The sequence below is a fragment of the Artemia sp. Qi Xiang Cuo genome, chromosome 2 (genome assembly GCF_049724085.1).
Source record: "Artemia sp. Qi Xiang Cuo chromosome 2, ASM4972408v1, whole genome shotgun sequence".
Taxonomy (NCBI): Eukaryota; Metazoa; Arthropoda; class Branchiopoda; order Anostraca; family Artemiidae; genus Artemia; species Artemia sp. Qi Xiang Cuo.
In genome coordinates this window covers 54,928,397-54,949,186 of record NC_142795.1, presented here as the reverse complement: position 1 = coordinate 54,949,186, position 20,790 = coordinate 54,928,397, and the positions used below count along the sequence as shown (strand labels likewise).

Genomic DNA, 20,790 nt, shown 5'->3' with positions numbered 1-20,790 from the left:
AGTATTGCATGATATTGGCACATTCAAAAAGCTGTAAAGTAAAGTTGTGGGTGTAAAGGATGGGTAATTAAATTTGTAAAATGGGTTTAGGATAGACATTAAGAAAATAACTTGTTCTGAAATGCCATTGAAAAGTATTGCTTGGTGTTGGAGCATTCAAAAATCAGTATAGTAAAGTTGTGGGTGAAAAGGATGGGTACTTCAACTTGTAAAATGGGTTTAGGATGGACATTAACAAAATAACTTGTTCTGTAAAGATATAATAAAGCTATAAAAAAGTATTAAAAAATGGGGGCCTAGGGGCCTTTGGGGCGCCGGGGGGCCTGGGGGGGTCTGGGGGGGCCCTTTCGGGCCGGGTGGCCTTTTGGGAGCCCTGTGGACCTTTGGGGAGGGTGGGAGGGCCTTTGGTGGCCGGGGGTGGGCCTTGGGGGGCCGGGGGAGGGCCTTGGGGGGGCGGGGGGGCAGTGGCGGGCTTTTTGGGCCTTTGGAAGCCGGTTGGACCTTTGGGGCCGAGTGGAGGGCCTTGGGGGGGCCGGGGGGCCATTTGGGGGTCCAAGGGCCGTTTTGGAGCCTGAGGGGTCTTCGGGGGTCTGGGGAGGAGGGCCTTTGGGGGTCGGGGGGCTCTTTGGGAGCTTGGGGGACCTTTGAGGACCGGGGGCCTCCTTCGGGGTTGGGGTAGGGGACCTCACAATACTGTTCAAATGGAACTTGTGTAGTATAACGACCACAGAGTTTCACCCTCAAATTCTCTTCTAAAATCATCTTTTAAAATCATCTTTTAAAATGTCTCTAACTGTTTCGCCGAAATAATTCAATAACCTGTCTAAAACGGTTTCGCCCAAATAATCCCTAAACGTAATTTCAGCGTGTTCCTTTGGTTTTTGGCATCTCTGCGCTGACGCATTTCAAATTAATAAGAAACCTGATTCCCACGCTAAAACAATTCATCGCTAAGATGTTTCTTGGAGAATTGTTTCCATGGCGTTTGGTTATTAATATCTTTTGGAGTTCGATCAAAAGAGTTGTTTCCGAGGCAGACATTAATGACTTGGATCTATTCCTGGAGAAATGTTGACAGTACATGTCAGACATTATTAAACTTTGCCTGGAAACAATTTGATTAATGACTGACAGCACAGGTGTTCCAAATTCCCAATCGATTACGCAATCAATTTCTCAGAAATCCATTTCCCCTAGGGACTCTATGCCCATATATGGACTCCCGTTTGTGCTGGTACCCCCCCCCCCTTCTACTAGTACACCAGCTAATTCTTTAAACAGAGAAGTCGATATACCATCACAACCTGCCCAAAATCCATTTTTCAAACTAGTAACGGCTTTTTGGTATTCCGAGAACCGGATAGGGTACATAAATATAGTCTTATCTACTTTATTTGGTAAATATTTTCTATGATTATTTGTTCCAGCAGAAATTTGTTCCACCAGATCATGTCCAACTTTTCTAAAATGGTCAGCAAATGCTTCCGCCATCCCTCTCTCATCAGTTATCTTGACTCCTTCATGACTTGTAATGTGAGATGGAATATTTCTTGTTTTAACATTATTCATTTTTTCATTTATTAATTTCCATGTTTCCCGAGGTGAATCACATTCATTTCAATTAATCAAATTCATTTTGATAATATTTTGCTTCCGCTTCTCTGAGAACAATAGTTAACCGATTTTTATATTTTTTAAAATTTTCAGTATTAATTTCATTTGGGTACTGCGTCTTCACCTTATACAATCTATTTTTTTCTTTTATACTCTTTAACAGGCTTTCAGTAACCCATGGTTTACGAGGCAAATCCTTACTCTTTCTTAATACCATAGGACATACTTGGTCGAATATTTGGTTAAATTTACTATAAAATAAAATTGACTGATTTCGGGTCTTCAACATTTAGGACATCATTCCAATCTATATCTCCTATTTTTACTTTCATCTCATCTATCTTTTTTTGGTTAATTATCCTTTTATAACTTTTATTTGGTCTCTTTTCACGTTCCACTCCTGATCCAGAGAAGTCAGAAACAACAACACAATGATCAGATGCGTCATTCAAAATAATATTGGTATCAAGGCAATTTTCAGATGTAAAAATGTTATCAATAAGAGTTGCTTGGTTATCACAGATTCTTGATGGTAGTAAACAAGTGGGTGACAAACCATGTAAAAATGAAATATTAAAAAATTCTAATTCCTTATTCGATGTCGAAACATACGTCGCAGTAAATCAATATTAAAATCCCCCATTACATAAAATGGATGGTGTTGCTGGGTGAGGGCATCTAACAACGACTCATATTGACTTAAAAACTCTTGAATACTAGACGATGGTGGCCGATATACTACAATTACCAAAAAAGTATTTCTTCCATCATTCACTTGTACTACACAACTCTCAAATAGCATCTCAACATTCCAAACCATAAATTCATTACGTAAAGAAGATGCAAAAACATCTCGTATAAAAATACCAACTCCTCCTCTCTTATTCTGTTTTCGACTAACATGAAAAAACTTATAATTTTCATAATGTTGGAATGTATTATTTTTATCAAGAAATGTTTCACAAATTCCTAACACATCTGTTGACACCCCCTTAAGAAAATCATGCAAAAAATTTAAGCTGCTATTTAATCCTCTACAATTCCAAAATGACAGTCGTTTAAATTGATTATTTAAAGGTGGAAGATCATGAACAAATAAATATTTATTTTTAGGTGCATTATAATAATCTGGCAAATCTTAATCTTGTGACAAAAACCTATGAAAAAAATTATTAATATCAAGAGGATTTTTTTCAAGTTCCTCCAACCTACCAGCAGGAATTTCTACAAAACTGAACTCATCCATAATCCAAACTCAAAAAAAACTTCGCATCCCATCTCTGTGAGCCGATATAAATAAAATAAAAAAAATAAAGAAAAAAAAATAAAAGGCAACAAAAAATTTCGAAAATAAAAAATAATAACAAAAAAGTAATACATAAACAATATTTGACATCATAGTCACTCTAACCATTATCCTTATCATCACCCGAAGGCGAGCGCAATTTAATCACGGATACCTGAGCTAAATCACAACTAACTACAATCATAAATCCACTCAAACATACTAAAAAACCACTTTAATCCACTTCCGATACATTTTTTTATGCATTTGACTTATACGACATTACACCATTTAAGCTTCACTTTTTGCTCATTCTCAATCAAGCGTAATACAGGTGGGACGACTGGGGGGATCCAAGCACTGACTCTCTTTTCTCTCAATTCTTTCTGTTTGATTTTCAGGGAATTACGAATGTCACGAACACCTTTTGTCACATCGTCTGTTATATAGACATAGGGAGATTCACTTCCGGCTACTCTTCTGAACAGGTTTTCACGCAATTTCTTGTTTCCCTGAAGGATACAGAATTTGTCCTTATCATCCTGGAGCTGGATTTTGATAAATCGATCCGTAAACTCAAGTAGTTCAAATTGGGTATTAATCCCAAGATGTTGGGAGAGTAAGGCGTTAACATGCTCCTTAGCTTTTGACTTAGATTCACCTTTAATGTTCCATAGAATAATATTCCTTCTTCTATCCATGTTTTCTACCACAAGGACTCTCGTAGCTAACTCACCAAAACCGGGTTCCTTTGCAATTTGTTTACGTAGTGCCGATATTTCCTGCTTAATACTGGATAACTCATTTTCGTGGGTCACTTTTGCTAATTCCAAATCTTCAACACGAGATGTTAGGGACGCTAAACCAGACTTAATGTCACTGATTTCCCTTTTTATTTACGAAATATCATTCTTAGTTTCTTCGACGATGGCAAGGATTTTATCCAACTTTGAAAAATTATCAGTCGATTCTGTGGACCCTCTAGACTCGTCCAAATCGCTTTGTCTTGATCGCTTTCCGCTTTTCTTAACCATATTGGTATCCAAAAATGTTTATAATTTTCAAATAGCTCGATAAACGAACGCTCAAGATAATTCACTAGACACTTCACTTGTCAACTTATCAAATAATTTTTTGTATTGTTCTCTATCCAATAATGTTTATAATTTTCAAATAGATCGATAAACGAACGCCCAAGATATTTCACAGCAAATTTTACACAGCGCTCGCACAGGGATGTTACTACTCCGGGTGCATTGAATGAACTGGACTATCTGTGTGAATATGGGTGTGTGTGAGTGTGTATATGTGTGTGTGTATATGTGTGTGTGTGTATATCTGTGTGTGTGTATGTGTGTGTGTGTGTGTATATATGTGTGTGTGTATATATATGTGTGTGTGTATATGTGTGTGTGTGTGTGTGTGTGTGTGTGTGTGTATGTGTGTGTGTGTGTGTGTATGTGTGTGTGTGTGTGTGTGTGTGTGTATGTGTGTGTTTATGTGTGTGTGTGTGTATGTATGTATGTATATATATATATATATATGTATGTATATATATATATATATATATATATATATATATATATATATATATATATATATATATATATATATATATATATATATATATATATATATATATATATATATATATATATATATATATATATATATGTGTGTGTGTGTGTGTGTGTGTGTGTGTGTGTGTGTGTGTGTGTGTGTGTGTGTGTGTGTGTGTGTGTGTGTGTGTGTGTGTGTGTGTGTGTGTGTGTGTGTGTGTGTGTGTGTGTGTGTGTGTGTGTGTGTGTGTGTGTGTGTGTGTGTGTGTGTGTGTGTGTGTGTGTGTGTGTGTGTGTGTGTGTGTGTGTGTATGTGTCTGTGTGTGTGTGTGTGTGTGTGTGTGTGTGTGTGTGTGTGTGAGTGTGTGTGTGTGTGTGTGTGTGTGTGTGTGTGTGTGTGTGTATATGTTTTTGTGTATATATGTGTGTGTATGTGTGTATATATGTGTGTGTGTGTGTTTATGTGGGCGTGTGTGTGTTTATGTGGGCGTGTGTGTGTGTGTGTGTATGTATGTGTGTGTATATATATATATATGTGTGTGTGTGTGTGTGTGTATATGTGTGTGTTTGTGTGTGTGTGTGTGTCTGTGTGTGTGTGTGAGTATATGTGTGTGTGTGTGTATATATATGTGTGTGTGTATGTGTGTGTCTGTGTGTATATATATATATATATATATATGTGTGTGTGTGTGTATATGTGTGTGTCTGTGTGTATATGTGTGTGTCTGTGTGTATATGGGTGTGTGTCTGTGTGTATATATGTGTGTCTGTGTGTGTGTATATATGTGTGTGTGTGTATATATGTGTGTGTGTGTATATATATGTGTGTGTGTGTATATATACATGTGTGTGTGTATATGTGTGTGTTTGTGTTTGTGTGTGTGTGTGTGTGTTTGTGTATGTAAATGAACCGAAAAATAGCATCGGACACGTCTCCATGATTCAAAAATAAAATAGGAAGACCTATTCGAATTTTTTTTAGTAGAACTTTCCATATCTCGTAATTCAAATTCACAATAAAGTTAAAAAACATATTTTCGCACGAGGTACGAGTGCCAATTTTGGATGTATTGTTTGGCAATTTTTTTGCGGTCAGGATAGCGAGGAATACATTTCTTTCAGCCTTCAGCCCTTTCATCGCCTGCCTTCAAAACATTTTGGTTAGAATTCAGCGGTGCCAATTGAAGAGGGGCAAGGGGGCCTGCACACCCTCTAAATTTTCGTCCCTCGTCTTAGATTCTGGAAAATATCGGTACTCGTGTAGAATCTGGGCAGTGCGCCACAATTGTACTTCAAAGATCTTTATGAAAACAGGGTTACGCTGCCTTGTGGTAGTATAAACAAAGGGTTTTTCTCCGGGAACTATGTTTAAACTTCAGTTTTTTGGGGTTTTTGGGGGACTAAACGGTACCTAGGATGGGTTAGGTTAGGTTAGAGATGAGATGAGATGGGTTTAGTTTTCAACTAATAATTTTATCATACTTAACTGGCACTTATCACATTTTTAAAATAACATTATCAATCAACCATAGAAAATGGTAAGAACGTGTGACGCTTTATTAAGCCACTATTGTGGCTTGAGCAGCGTCACACAATCTTTCATCATAAACCAAACTCATTCACTCTTCCTACTCTTTTCTTACCATTCAATACTATTCAACCCTCCCGAATGAAAAAAATAGCCACAAAACACCCCTCCCCCCCCAAAAAAAAACAACAAAAAACAAACTAACAATCAAATATACTCAATTCCCACCCAACAAAACTTTTTTAATCTAATTTTAAACTGAAACTGCTTTTCTGACTCTCTTATCCTCTCCGGGAAACCATTCCAAAAATTAACTGCATAATTTATAATTACAAAACTAGATCGACTCGAACTCCGTACTTCTGAGACTAAGCTTCCACGACCTCTAGTCCTATGCTGATGATAATGTGAATTAAACTTAAAAAAAATCTCTAAAATATTCAGGAGATAATCTATTATGCACTCGGTAAGTAAACACTCCCGCCCGATGGTCCCTGATTTGATGAACTTTTAAAACTCTAAAACTCATAAAACATTCATGCGTGTGCTCATACTGAATAAACTCACCTAGTACTCGAAGCGCCTTATTCTGAAGAGTCTGTTGTCCTTTAATATATGAAGGAAAATAAGATTCATAAATACAGCAACCATAAACAATAATAGAATAAATATAAGTATGATGTATATTTCTTAAAACAGTTTAAAGTAACACGTGTTTCAAACGCCGCATCACTCCAAGTCCTCGTGCGAGTTTAGACGATATCATGTTTATGTGATTCTTCCAACTAAACTTTATTTTCAAAAACCTGTGAAAGCGACAAATTTTCAAATACTGTAGAAGCTCTTATTACGATTTTCCTATCCTCCTAAAAATTATATAATTTGTCTTAGAAGTACGCATTAAAAGCAAGGTAACTCATGGAGGTAAACACCAAAAGGGTTTCCAGCGTTCGGTTTGCTTTATCTACTAGCTCTTCCAGTGACGGTGCAAAAATGTCAAAGCAGTATTAGTACAGTCAATCTAGCGTCAAATAGGACTCGACCGCAGACAAATTGCAACAGAAATGATTTTTACACTATCTTGTAGAGAAAAAAAACTGTACAACATATCAAAAGTTGAGTGGGGGTGCAAAATACCCAACGGGGTGCAAAATAAGTGTTTTTTAGCATTTTCCGTTTGTTTTTTGTTGTTTTTAGCGGAAATTTTCCGTTATCCTAGAGCTGAGCATTTATTTCATAGGATTCGTGTTTCTGAACAAGTTGTGCTTGCTGAATTCAATTAGAACATCAGATTCAAGTTTTGGCGCATTGTTACGGTTTCACATTTATCGCCAAACAAGAACTTCGTATTTTTTCTCCATATTTCCCTTTTTTCGTCCTTTGAGGGGAATGAAGTCAGGAATAACATCGCCCTATCGACTGAATACTATATTTTTGGAAAGTTCCGTACATTCTAAGATTGTCGTTGTTGGAACCCTTGGTCCCAGTTTTGTCAGATAAATGTCCCTCCCAGATTCATTTCTTTGGGCCCCTTAATTATTTTCCTTCCTTTTGTAATAAATGTTAATTTTCCTATTATTTTTTGACGCCATTTTGGGTCCTCTTAACTGCGTACGTGTTTAATTCACCACGAGGGAAAAAGTGTGCAGTTAGGGAGATTGGCCAGTATATTAAGAGCCCTGGGATTGGTTGGAAAGATTCATTTACCACCCCTAGTAACCCCCACCGCGTGCTGCGGTTAGCGGGCTGGGAGAATTTGTCCTTTTTCAGTTCAGTTCTTTTTATACATGTAATTGTGAATATAGTAACAATTTTTCTATGTACCTATTTTACTTTTCAGCTTAGGCCAAGACTAAAGGGTTAATTAGAAAATCTTATCGGTAAACTTTGGCTTTAAATGTGGCCATAGACCACCCGATCACGTTAGTATAAAGGAAGCGTTGGGGTAAGAGCGGGAATCTCTCTAACATTTGGGCCGACAAGGGGTTCTACCCTTACAGTAAGTGGTGTAGCAACCTTTTTTGCACCATTTTTGCCTTTAAAAGTGGTGATCCCGCACATACACCCCAATAAGTGGTGCCAGCGGTAATTAGCACTACGAACATTGGTGGCAGCAAGAACAGGAATTATTAACGGAGTTGATAATAAAAGAATTCTGCGCTTTCGAAGAGACAAGGAATTTAGCCTTATGACGACAGTGTTCTTTCAAAAATCAGATACGTTCGTATTCCTGACTTCACTGCACTGGATCCCAGTGCTAGTCTTGATACTCTCTGGCTTTCGTCGTGGTATCTGAAGACTCCAAGGCCGGGATGGAATGGGACACATCAGACTGTCATGGTTGGAAACCATCCGGGGAAAGCGTCTGTAATATTTCTCCCGATGATTGATCTGTCTGCCAGTGATGACACCTGTGTGTACTCTACGTTGATGTTCATCGCAGACCAAGCTAAACGCCATGGATTTGCCCCAGTCGTGACCTTCGATCAGCCATTGTGGTGGAAAGCTATGAAAATGGTTGAGGCTTCTGAACCAGGAAGTGAGCTCTCAGCAGTAGTCCTGAAACTCGGTGGGTTTCACACAACCATGAGCTTTATTGGATGCATAGGATACACAATGGAAGGATCCGGTCTCCGCGAAGTCCTGGAACTTGCATATGCCCTAAACACTGTTCCCCATCTCCTAAGTGGAAAGGCTATTTCACGAGCTGTTCGAGGTCTCTTGCTAGTTGATAGTGCTCCACATGCCGTGCTGCTCTCCGAGTTATTTGACGATGATCCCTGTTCAGAACCTGAAACAAAGTTAGGCACCAAAGAAGTTGCAGACCTTAAAACACTATGCAGCAAGCTAATGAATGGAGAGGCAACAATGACGGAGGTTGAAGAAAATCCTGCACTCAAGCGGATCAAAGGTTTCGTCGACCAGAAGATACTTGATCTGTCTCAGCACAGAACTTCAAAGCTGTGGTTTCCGCTTATGAATTTGGTTGGGATACTTCGTTCTTTCATCAAAGCTGAGCGGATGGGGCTTTGGGGCTTAAACCTAAAGTCTGTGTCTGAAATGCTACCTTTTCTTGCGGCCTGTGGTCACAACAACTATGCCAAATCGTGCCGAATATACCTTCAGAAGATGGTGAAGCTTGAAGAAACCCTTCTACTGTTCATAGTTCATTCCAACAAGGAATGCACGTCGTCAGACGATCTGATCGCTATTGGGCTGGCTTGTCGACGGATCTAGTTATTGAACAAGAGCTTATGCGCTCGTTGAAAACAGCAGGCGGACTGACTAAGGGTACGGGCATGACCGAAACCCAGAGGTCTCTGTGGGTTTTAGCACGCCCAACCTGCTCTGCTGTTAACCTCCTAATGGAAGATCTGACGCAAATTCTCTATGGGACAAGCGAGCAGCACAAGGAGAACGCAGGCCCCAGACAAGAACGAGACTTCAAGGATACGCAGGCGATGGTCACGCACTTTGAAAATGGCTCACCATTCGGAGGGGATACCCAGCTTAGAAGCATTGCTACCGGTTTGACTGCATATGAATCTGCAAACGTTGACTGTGCGAAGGCTGTCGGGCTAAAAATCCTTGATGGTATGACTGGAAAAGTGGCAAAGGATTTTGTCTTCCGAAGAAAGGAACAGGCAGTCCAGATAACAACAAAGCAAACAGCTGGAGGAGATTGCAAGCGACTGGATCCAGCTTTGCTATTCCAACGCTTCATTGCGTTAGCTAAAAGGACAAGACTTCCTGAATCAGAGTGCTTCCGGTATGAACTTTGTTCGTATCCCGCTGCTCTGTTTGACAGCTCATTTATGCCGAGGGTGCCGAACAAGGCCGAATTCGCCAAGGCCATTGCACTTGCATGCAAACTCGAAGAAATTCCGTGTCTGCTGAACGACGGAACACACTACGTACTTGACGGCGGATCTCTATTGCACCGAGTCCCATGGATAAAAAATGACACGCGTGCGGGTATCATACAGAGCTACTCTCTGTATATTTCGCGGAAGTACCCTGGCGCAACTGTTGTTTTCGATGGGTATGATAGTGGACCTTCCATCAAAGATATGGCCCATTCGTATCGTAATCGAACGATTGGTCGCGAGGTTATCTTCACGAATGACATGCGTCTGAAAGTTAAGAAAGAAGAATCTCTCGGGAACAAGAAAAACAAGTCAAGATTCATTAGTGCGCTTGCAGTTCATCTCCGGAAAAAAGGCTATTTTGTTGTCCAAGCCCCCAGTGATGCAGAAGTGTCTATTTTAAAAGCTGCCATCGAATCAGTTAAAAAGAAGGTAACTGCCGTTATTGGAGAAGATACGGATCTTCTGGTCCTTCTCTGCTACCACTGTGATGTCTCCACTAACAAGGTGTACTTCTCCCCAGAGCCAAAGAAAAATAAAGAGCGAAGGTGCTGGGATATTCATGAAATGAAAAAAAGATTAGGCCAAGAAGTATGTGGTCTGATCCTCTTTGCCCATGCATTCCTTGGGTGTGATTCTACATCACGTGTCCACAACATCGGAAAAGGTCTTACCCTGAAAAAAGTGATAGAAGACTAAAGTTTTCGAGCATCTGCCAAGGTCTTTATGAAGAAGGCAGCAACAAAAATCGAAGTCAAGGACGCACCTCTTATAATATATGGTGGAAAGAAGGGGGGAAATCTGAACGAGCTTCGAAAGCAGCTCTTCGAAATAAAGCTCGTCACAGCAACGGCTTTTGTTCGCCCAGAGCAGCTACCTCCCACATCCAACTCTGCAGCATTTCACAGCTATAGAGTTTACTTTCAGGTACACGCCTGGAATGACGACCGTAATCTAGAATTGGACCCTCAAGAGTGGGGCTGGAAGGACCGAAATGGTACATTATACCCTGTGATGACGGACCTACCCCCAGCACCTCCCCAACTTCTTAAGATTGTTAAGTGTTCCTGCCGTTCAAACTGCAACTCTGCTCGGTGCACTTGTGTCAGAAACGGCATGTCATGCACTCTCGCGTGCAAAACTTGTCAGGGAGCAGAATGTGATAATTCTCCCAAATCAGAAGATCTCATCGACGATCTCGACGACGAAGTTTCAAACTACACTGCCAGTGATTAATGTCGCAAGTCATTTGAAAAGTTGCCTGCTTTTTACCAATGTGATTTTTGTTACCTGTGATTTTAGTCAGTTAATACATTAAGAGATGATTTATTATTTTTAAGAAACCTTTTGGTGATGAATGTGAAACACTGTCGGTTGAACATATCCTTGATCTGATGTGATATTCGAGTTCATCGCATAAAACTACTCAAGAAATGTGGTCAAACGACTATGCTATAATAGAATCGCGAACTTCGTGAATGGTGATGAATGTGAAACACTTTTGGTTCACCGTATCTTAAATCTGATGTAATATTCGAGTTCAGCACATAAAATTACATCAGAAATGTGTTTCCCATGAAGTAAACTCTAAGCCTTGAGAAAATCGAAAATTTAGGCTTAAAAACGAAAAATAAAACACAAAACGCTAAAAAACACTAATTTTGCACCCCGCTAGGTTTTTCAACTTTTGATATGTTGTACAGTTTTTTTTCTCTACAAGATGGTGTAAAAATCATTTCTGTTGCAATTTGTTTGCGGTCAAACCTTATATTGATTAAATAAAAAAAACAAGTTTTTTTAACTGAAAGTAAGGAACGACGTTAAAACTTAAAACGAACAGAAATTATTCCGTATATGAAGGGGGCTGTCCCCTCCTCAACGCCTCGCTCTTTACGCTAAAGTTTTTTTATTGTTTAAAAAAATAGAGTTGTGAGAAAGTCAAACTTTAGCGTAAAGAGCGAGGCGTTGAGGAGGGGACAGCCCCTTTCATATATGAATTACTTTCTGTTCATTTTTAGATTTAACGTTTTTCATTAAGTTAAGCTAAAAAAACTTTTTTTTTTTATTTAATTTTTGATAGTTTTTGAATTAATTAAGGGTTTTTTCTTTTCTAAAAGTAAATGAATAATTAAAAAAAAATTTTCATATTATATTTTGTTAAATGGCTTTATCGAAACTTGTTTAATTTTATTTACGAACGTTTTTATTAGTAATAAATATACGTAACTTAGAATTAACTTACGTAACGAACTTCTATATTCATAAATTTTTAACACGTATATTAGGGGTTCGCCCCCTAGTCAATACCCTGCTCTTTAAACTATAGTTCGAATTTTTTTTCCAGTTCTTTAAAAATGACCTCTTAATCACAATTAGTTGATCAGTTGAAAAACTTGTTTTTTTTTATTTAATTCCTGATCTTTTTCTTTAATAATGCTGGGAAATCCGGCGCCCCCTTCATAGCAATGTCCCTTCCCCCAAGTAAACTTGCGTCATGGCCCGGGCCTTCCCTATGTCCGCCGACCCGCTCCGTCCCCCACCTCCCCGACAAACACACCTCTGAAAAATTCTGTAAACATCCCAATAACCAAAACTAAATGTTAACATTGAGTAAAGTTCATAACTTTCAGCCCTCCCCCTGGGGACTTTGGGGGATCAAGTCATCCTAAAAGACATTTTTATCATATTTTCGACCATGCTGAACAAAATGGCTATCTCAAAATTTTGATCGGGTGACTTTGGGAAAAAAATAAGAGTGGGATGGGGCCTATTTGCACTATATTTTTTTTTGTCAATTAATAGGAAAACTTTACACGTTATATCAAGTTCCAATGAGACCTCTTATGGCATTATAGTACCAGTGGGTCGATACCATTATCCCTGGGAAAACAAACAAAAAAAACAAACAAACAAACAAATAAACACGCACCCGTGATCTTTCTTCTGGCAAAAAATTGTAAAATTCAACATATTTGTAGATAGGAGCTTTTAACTTCTACAGTAGGGTTCTCTGATACGCTGAATATGATGGTGGAATTTTCATTAATATTTCATAATTTTTTGGGGGTCTTCCCTCCTTTTTTCAAAAATAAACCAAATTTTCTCATGCGCTTAACTTTTGATGGGTAAGATTAAACTTGATGAATCTTATATATTTGAAATCAGGATCGAAATCTGATTATTTTGATGTATCTATTGGTATCAAAATCCTGTTTTTGTGAGTTTCGGTTACCATTGAGCCGGGTCGCTCCTTACTTACAGTTCGTTATCACGAACTGTTTGACTGTACTATATCATCTGCAAATGCTGTAACAGTTGCATCAGGCATGTAGAACCTCAGAGGATCGACGTATACGAGAAAGAGTAACGGACCCAGGACTGAGCCCTGCGGAATTTCACATTTTACAGGAGAGACTCCACTTGCGATGTCACCTAACATTACCTTAGCTGACCTTCCATACAAATATGATTTAAACCAACCCAGGCAAACATCTTTTATCCCCAAACTAGACACAGCAACAACCCAAAATCCAAAGTGTCGAAGGATTTTTTGAAGTCCACAAAGATCGTTAAAGGAATGAGACCTTTTTCTAGAGCTCCATTGACTCCATTGGTTAGGTTATGTTACGTATTTGATATATGTTATGCTTTACCCCCACCCCCCTAATGTGCAAATATATAGCCCAAATTTGTTTCTGAACTATTATATTTTCATAATATTTTGTTTTATTTCATTAGCATTAATCAAACTTCACTTATCGCGCACTTAGCAGATTCTACACAAGTATCAACATATCTTTTTGAGGTGCATTTTTATGAAAAATTTCTCATGGAGAAAAAGGAAAAACGATAAATTTGCCTCCTCCGTCAAGATATTGAAAAATAATCTTTGCCTCCTTCCTGAATTTTTGTGAACTGACATCACTGTTAACCTCCTGTTTTTTAAGATAATTTGTATTGTTTTTATATTTACCTTAGGGCCTAACACTGAAGTTTGTGGATTAAGTCTACATAAACGCAGTTAATCTCTTCTAAAACTATCTCCAATTAATTCGAGATAGTTGGCAAAATCTAAATAGATGCCACCCTTTTTCAATGCAAAGTAAGGTTTTTGAGTTATGTTTGATATTCTCATGCCCTGATGTCCATTGTTACTAATCACCTCTTTGGCTTTGAGATTTAAACATATACTATTTTATGGTTTAGACATTTTATCATCCTTGGTAATTTACCAAGATCTTGCTAGATAACCCACAAAATTGAGATGTTACTTTGAGTAACCTTATCACAGTCATATGGAATTTGGTTTTTATTTGATAACATTTCTTTTGCAAAATATACAGGAAAGGCATTTAAGCTCAGTAACATCTTTTGTCTTCTGTTTTCCTTAGAGTTCAATCTTCTGGGATATCTAGATTACTTACGGAGATACTATTTGCTAAAATACCTCTGGGAATAAAGTTGTGACGGCAGTGGGAAAAAAGCCTCTAATAAGCTGATTCTCCTAAACGGAAATTAGAAGAACATGCCAGCTTGGCGAAAGATTAAAGAATAAAAACTAAGAAAACATAGAAACGAAATTTATAGAAATTTTGGTAAAAACAAAACACAAGTAAACTGAACAATGTCTTGTCTATTATAGATATAATCTTTGTTTCAGTTATAAATATCCCGCTACGCCTTCTGATTTGTATAGATATTAAATTTTTTTAAACTGAAAGTAATAAGTAACATTAAAACTTGAAACAAACAGAAATTGTTCACGTATATGAGGAGGGTTGCCCCTTCTTCAACACTCGCTCTTTACGCTAAAGTTAGAATTTTTGTCACAATTCAAACACAATCTTATGGGAAGTATTTTTAAAAAACTTTAAGACTTTAGCTTAAAGAGCGAAGGTTGGAGAAGGGGACCCCTCCCCCCCTCATATACGGAACAATTTTCGTTTGTTTTAAGTTTGAATGTTGCTGCTTACTTTCAGTTCAAAAAACTTGGTCTGCTATTTAATTTCTGATTGTTTTTCAAATTTTGCAGAAAATCCCCCCCCCCCGTCAGTGGTGGATCCAGGTGGGGGCACGCACCCCCCTCTAACGTAGTGGCGGATTTGGGGTTGGAGTTGCAACCGCCTGCTCTGGTTGGGGTTGGGACGATGTAACACTTTAGTCATTTTTTGTAATTGGTTTTAAATAGTTGAGTTATTAATTAGCTTTATTGTTAAGACTGTTTCTGTTTCCAAACAAGTGTGAAACAATGTGTCAGTTACCGTAGAAAGGGGTAACTTTGAACGTTAGGGGTAACTTTGAACAAAATCAGTAACAAACATTAACCGCTCTCTATTGCACAACAGTGGAATTGCTCGTTCGAACTTATTACTAGATTATTGCTAGATGGCGTGTGAATCAGTTGGTAGTTCTTGAAATCATCATCGGACAAAATTTTATCTTGTTAATTGCAAGAGAATTTGAGCTGTCCGAAATTGGGAAAAAGTGCTAAAAGTAAGTTACCCTTTTTTACTTAGATAAACTAAAATAGGACTTTCATTTTGACATTTTTCTATAGCTGAGGAGCCGAAACGTTAGGTTTTCTGGTGAAATCTCTTCCTAATGCCATAGGTTCAATATGGCGGCAGTGTTCAATGTTTCCCGCAAATATTTTGTTTTTTTGGGGTAACTTTGAACATTCGTTCAAAGTTAGCCTTGTCTTTCTACAATATGGATTTCAATGTTCTCTGCTGGCCAATTGTTAAAATGTGCGTTGAATTGGTGTAATAATAATAATGTTTATTTTTAACCCACTTTTAAGCAAAACAAGTGGAGCAAATTACACTAATAAGATTACACTAAAAGTGTTTGCTCTGCTGTTCAGACCTTTAGGAAACCATTGCGAATCTGTTGATCCTAGGAAAACGCAAATCAAGTTCAGGTGTTAAACTTGGTTTTAACTACTGATTACATTTTGGACCACTTCCTAATTCTTTCAGGCCTACTTTTCAAAAGGGAAAAATATTCAAAGGGAGCAATTCTTCTTTGATGGAAGTCTGTTAGCAATCAATGGGAGTGGAGGGGAAATCTCATCTGCCAAAATTGAAGTTTCTGTATTACCTGGCTCTAATAGAGCGTGCATAAACAATTTGAAAGAGTCGTCTTTCACAGCTTGCTGTGCAAAGACAGCTGACAATTGTCGATAAAAATTGGTGGGATTTTCCTCGTCTCTTTTGTAAAAACCTAGAATTGTACATATTTTTCCTTTGAAAATTTTGGTTTTATTTCCTTCTGGTTTCATCGTTGGTATTTTAGTCTTGGCTTTGTTTGAATTCTTCACATTTTATCGGTTTTACCGAAGTATTCGCTAAAATAAAATCTTCATTGACCTTTTTCAAAATCCCCAGTTGATTTAATTTTTTTTTGTTTTTTACTGTGTCAATTTTTACAGATGCCAAGAACATACACGAGACCAGCAAATGCAAGAAAGTATGCGAGTTATGATGAAGAAGTGATGGGAAAAGCTCTCAAGGACTTAAAAAAAGGAGACCTAACAATGAGAAAGGCTTCAAATAAATACGGGGTTTCTTTGGGTACTCTTTCTCACCGAATGAATAAAAAGCACAACAAAAAGGTGGGAAGACCGACGGTATTGTCGGAGCTCGAAGAAGAAGCCATCGTCTCTCAATTGCTTACCCGTGCCGAGTGGGGGTTCCCCGTCGATCGCTTCGAGTTGAAACTCATAGTCAAAAGTTATCTTGAATAAGTTGGAAAAAGAGTAGATTGCTTTAAGAATAATGTACCAGGACGAGATTTCATCAATTCCTTTCTAGATCGACATCGTTCAAAGCTTCGATTGAGAACCGTAGCCAACTACTCAAAGAAACATGCTTCTGTTTCGTCTGAAATGTTGAATGAGTACTATGACAATTTAGAAGTGACCATTCAGGATGTGCCTTTTTCGAATATTTACAATTATGATGAGACTAACTTAACCGACAACCCCGAGAAAAAGAAATGCATCGTGAAAAGAGGTGCCAAATACCCCTCCAAGATAAAGAAATAAAACAAAGGGAGCAATATCCCTAATGATATGTGGAAATGCAGAAGGCGAACTGCTTCCACCATTCGTGTGCTATAAAGCCAGATGGTTTGTGTGTGATGTTTTTGAAGAGTGGTTTATGTCACTAGCACTGCCTCACCTGAAGAAGAGAGCAGGAGTGAAAGTTTTGTTGGGTGACAACCTGTCTTCCCACTTTTCTGCCAAAGTGTTGAAAGTCTGTAGAGAAAACAACATTCGCTTTGTATGCCTCCCCCCAAACGCTACAGATATACTGCAACCGCTGGACGTTGCTTTTTTCGCTCCAATGAAAAGGGCATGGAGGAAAATGCTTGATTATTACAAAATGGACAACCCAAACGAAACCGCGGTAAGAAAAGACAAATTCCCCCAGCTTTTAAAGCTACTCCTGGAAAGTCTAGCCACAAATGGAAAAGCAAATCTTAAATATGGCTTTGCCAAGTGCTTATCACGCTCCAGAGTCTTCCAGGACCACCCGCTTTCGGCCCAGCAAACTCCGCACGAGGTTGCGGACAACGTCAGCAAAGTTTTATTGTATGTCCTGCAAGCCCGCAGATTTAAAAAATCTGTGAGGAACGTCACGCCTAAACGTCTTAGCGTCGCACCAGGGAAAAGTATTGGAGACGCAGAGGATTCAAGTCATTCAAGTTGCGAGCCCGACATGACTGACGTCCCAACAGGATGCGAGAGCGAGTCTGAAATGGAAGTTGATGAGTCGGCGAGCGCTGGGCTCTCTAGGCTGTCGAGTGGGGCAGTAGCCACAACGGGTTCAAATTACCCACCAACCTGCTTGGACGGACGTTGGTTCATCGCAAAGTTCTTCATGGGGCGTATTTAAAAGTATTTGGCAGTTTTGGAGGTAGATGCTCCTTCCTCTGACGGCTCGCTAAACGTGATCTGCCTGCAAAAAAACAAGGATGGATCCTTCTATTTTCCCAGGTTGAAAGACTCAGCATCAATCCATCCTGACCAGGTACAGGGAGATCTTCCAGCCCCTCGACTCGCTCACGGCGCAAAATTTGTATTTTATCATGACTTTGGTCAGCTGATACTGCACTAATTTGACTCTCTTTTGCCTTTTTATTTTAGAAGTGATGCTTTAAAAGCCAATATTTGGCTTTTATATTATAAAAGCCAATTCTTTTGATGTGTGTATCTTTATCAATTTTTTTTTATAATTTCGATTACTATTAAGCCGAGTCGCTTCTTACACACCGTTCTTTACCATGAACTATTTGATTATTTTTGTTAAAGAATCGTTAATAAAACATCTTATTTGGTATCTGAACATGGTATTTACTGATAAGTAAACTCTTTATTTTTCTAGATTGAACATTTTTTTATCGAAAACTATTACAGTGTAATGTATGCAATAAATACGGGATAGTATAATAAAACAAAACCAAAAGGTATTTGGAAGCGGCACTTGGAAAGACTTTAAAAGAAGAGCGAAGAGAACGTGTTAGCTGGCAAAATTGTTGCGCTGGTAGTCCTCAAGGATAATCTTCTTGATAAAAAAGGGTGGTCATCATAAGTGCAAAGTTGTTGAGAAGCTAGTTCAGGAGTCTAATGAGAAACGTTCTGAATTTTTCTGTGCTCCTTAAAAAGTCCAGATCAATCACGAGTTGAAAGAGGTATAACATATTTTGTATGTGCTCAAAGCTCATAAGGAAGGGTTGGGGGGAGCAGGGACACTCCTATGAGCCGTATTTTTGGGCCTTCAATTGTAAAGACTGAAGGTCTTTGCATGATATATATTTTAATTAAACGTAACCGCCATGTGTGAAATAAAAACTTAATTTGTCTTTACCTTGGACTTCCATGTTGCAACATAAGCCTCGGATTTGTAGTCAACTGGATCATGAACCATTAAATACTAATTTTGTGGAAAGTAGACATCTCTTGAGAACAACGTGCTCAGTTTTTGTCTTTTTTTTATTTAGGAGTTCATGTTGCAATCTTAAGTGCTTTTGATTGTTCAGGTTTGATCATTTAGAATCAAACAATTCCCTAAACAATCCCTTGTCACGAGTCGAAAAGGCTACAAAATGCCTATATTTACAAAGTTGCGGTGGGCTGGGTATTGGAGAGGGTACAGCTGCAAGTGTGCCCACTGCTGGGCCTTAAATCACACATATTGAAACCTTTGCGTCAATGTGATTACAACATGTAGTTACATGTCCAACATCTTTTAAGTATTAATCAAAGGTATTTCAATTGGGTTGTGCATAGTACAGCATTAGACTCAAGCTTGCAATCATTAAGTTTAGAGAAACTTCTTTTGAAAATCGAACACCATTTTCAAAATATTTACTTGGTGTGTTTTGATTTAGGACTGCCATACTGCAATTTTAATGATTTTTAATTACTAGTTTTGAATCATGAAGGATAATTCCCTTTATAATATAGGAATGATCAGAAGATGAAAGAGGTAAGGCATGTCTGCATATGTGAAGGTGGGTATAGGGGGGCGAATGGAGGGTTATCAGCTCAGGAACCTTCTTAGAACCCTCTGATGATATTAATTGTCAATCCTTGTTTGAATCTCATTTCCACAATATGCAACATGTTCACTGTTTGTACGACATGTTCACGATTAGTTTGTCAGTGACAGTTATAAAAATTAGATCGGTTGTTCTGGGCTTTGCGACTTTTTACTTCTGAAAAAATGAATTAAAGGATTTGTATTTAATGTTTTGTGAAAAATAAAATTAAGCGGTCCTGCGTGTTTAAAGTAAAGACTGTGGTATTAGGCAGAACTACTTTGAGTTAGAAAAGCGTTTGTATATTATACAAGCTCTTCACAGAAGGTCAAGAAAATACTAATGTTCATGCACGCTCTGGATGACCGAGCACATCAACAACCAATAAAAAAAATCATGTGAATAAATTGTTAATTCAATCAAACATGTGAATGAAATTGTTACGGAGAATCGTCGAATCACCATTAGATAAGTTTTCAGGTATATGCGTATTGTTTCAATTATTCTTTGCACTTTCTTCAGATGCTTTAGGCTTAAACATGTGGCAGCCAAGTGTATTCAAAAGTGCTTAATTTGACTAAAAGTATTGTCGCATTGACATTCTTACATTTTTGTTATTTATTTGATACTTACGTATTATAGCGACAACACTCAAGAAGTGAAGTTAGGTTAATCCTAATGAAATATACCTAAATTTGACGAAAACACAACACTTTAGTAACAAAACTGTGGAAACTACGATAAATAATTATGGAAGGCAGGCCACACAAAACGCATTATATTACATACCTAACCTAACCGCCTTCATATATTAAATATTTTATTAAAATATACCTGCATAGTATTTTGTCTCAGTCAGTCTTAGCTGATTATCACCAAGTGGACACAGAAAACCGGTTTCACTACAGATTAAGAAAAAAGTGTGGTCGCTATAACACGAAAGTACCGTTTGTTTTTTAGACAAAAATGATACTTTTAACCTACCTCAACCACTGTTTCACCAGGCTTGAGTCTTTGGCTTTTTCTTGTTCACAGGCTGAAAAGACCCTTGAAAGGACACTTTTACTCCACATTTGAGGAGGCAAAGACTGCACCGCTAAAAGAGCTCAAGGTAATACAAAAAACTCGTACCGGGAGTGCTTTGAACATTGCAAAAAGCGCCGAAACAAGTGCACTATATTCGAGGAGGATTACTTTGAAGAAAAAAAAATAGATATTGATGAATAAATAAATATATTTTCCTGAAAAATAAAAATTCACTTTTTGATTTGAATAAACCTTGTACCTTTTTTAGATCAAAGTTGAACACTATTTGTGGAAAATTTCTTAAAGTATTTTATAAAGAAATTTTAATTGGTTAATTCTGATACAACGATAAAACACAAAAAAAACATT

At 38.0% G+C, this 20,790-nt stretch overlaps 1 protein-coding gene across 1 annotated transcript in view; it reads left to right on the top strand.

Moving 5' to 3' along the window:
• The window catches only part of Cdc16 (cell division cycle protein 16), a 194,982-nt gene that overhangs the window by 73,013 nt on the left and 101,179 nt on the right, over positions 1-20,790 (top strand). The window lies entirely within an intron of this gene.